The sequence below is a fragment of the Pempheris klunzingeri genome, unplaced genomic scaffold, assembly GCF_042242105.1.
Source record: "Pempheris klunzingeri isolate RE-2024b unplaced genomic scaffold, fPemKlu1.hap1 Scaffold_68, whole genome shotgun sequence".
In the NCBI taxonomy this organism is placed as follows: domain Eukaryota; kingdom Metazoa; phylum Chordata; class Actinopteri; order Acropomatiformes; family Pempheridae; genus Pempheris; species Pempheris klunzingeri.
Genome location: NW_027254972.1, coordinates 1 through 2,008, shown reverse-complemented (window position 1 = coordinate 2,008; position 2,008 = coordinate 1).

Here is a 2,008-nt window from a genome sequence, read left to right as displayed (position 1 = left end):
GTAAAGGTGATAGATTATGTTGACATGAGGCTAAGTTCATTTTATTATTCCCATAAAGTTGATATACATGTAGTAAATGTAGCATGTAAGAAAGAAGTAAGAGTGCTTGCAGATACAAACTAGTATAGGTAGTAACTGAGCTTACATAGTATCGCATAACAAGGTATTATTCGTGAATCGGTATTTTAAGTTTGGTGTTGTAGCTTAAGGTTATAATTGGGTTTTTAAATTACAAAGTAAAACCCCTATCCAGGTTTATTGGCCTGTGAAGTTTAATTTACTCAGGATTGCTTTATTATTTGCCTTAGGTAAGGCAGCAGATTTAATCGACGTACTTCACTGATACACCGCCACCATAGTTCGGCTTAATCTGCAGTAGTTTAAGCGTTTAACCCGCTAAACAACCTCGTTTTAAATAATCATCACACCTACTTTTTAAACCACGCACGCTTACTTTATGGGAATCACCTCAATGGAGCCAGAAATTTACTCTCGTACTCTGGTGCATCAACACTCGATTTCTCCCTCCCATCAATCTTCTCAATACAAGCATGTTCTGTAATTTTTTTACAGATATATGCCAATACCTAGGGATTCTTTTAAATTCGGATTAAGGGGTACGTTATACGATTTTATTCGTCCAGTACGGGGAAATAATTTTTACCTCTAAACATGGTGACCTATTTGAATCCATCATAACTAAATGACCAATATCAGACATTCTATAAGTTTGTTATAGCAAATCAAAAAAAAACATTGCATCTCAAAAAGTGTTACTTAAATACCCATTTTTCCAATGATTTTGCCACACACGGCTTCCCCTAATAATATTCCCTGCTTTATATAAGATGTAACATTCATCCGGTGCAAATCCTTTTTCCGATTATTAACTCAATCATCTTTTATTTTAGTGTAATATTTTTGGACGCTTCGACGCACAAAAGAGTGGAAACAGTCGGTGGCACTGGGCTTAGAACGTGCGATCAAGCGGTCTGTGAGCACTAGTCCCGATCACCAAATCGCCTGTCCACTGTATGTTTTTTATTGCCGTTTAAAAAAATACAACTATACTTTCAATAATTCAAAAATATATTATACCAGGTAATTCAATCTGGTCGCATCATTATATGGTATATAGGAATAACAACATATATCAATGCTGCGAGAGTATACTAGATTTTTACAAACTTTTGACAAATTCACAAGATGACAAACCAAAATGTAGAAATTTTAGCAATTGATGACACTCGTACAAACATGATAAAGTAGCTTGAACAAACTAAAGTTTTTCTGTCAGGAAAATTTCTTATATTTTGGGAATGTTATTTTTAATTTACCGCTAGTTCTTTCATTTAATTAGATGAATGTATAATCATTCGAAAATATGGCAAAAATTCAAATGACGATTTCATTATGGTTCATCTAGCAATTCTTAAAACCATACTTGTAGTAATTATTTTGTTTCAGTTATATCGAGAAAAATTTATCAACTAACCTTATAATATTAGATAAATATTATTATAAGGTACTGTGTAAATAAATTTATAAAAATGTGAATAAAATAACCGTATATTAAACATTTATTATTCATAGAGTACTTTATAAAATTATTTCAAATTTTATTAAGTTTTATATACTAAAATAAGTTCAATACTACCTAGTAAAACATTGCGAGGTAGAAATAAAAACAGATTTTTTAATTATATAGACAATTTTTATTACATCATACGGCGGTAACATTGAATAGACTTAGTGGAACCTAAAAAATGAAGACGCATAGAATTGAATTTCATTCAGAAATACAGGAGTCAACCAAACTTAGTGAACACTCTGTAGTTTGATGGTATAATGCACGAAAAACTGCGTCAACATTGCGCGAAATTAAAAGGCGAAAGTCTGATTAATACAATTAACACAACTGAATATATTGGCGCTTGTACACATTATGCTTGTGATGGTAGAGACATTTCTTGGTTTTAAATAAAACCCATGATTTATGATAATTAAT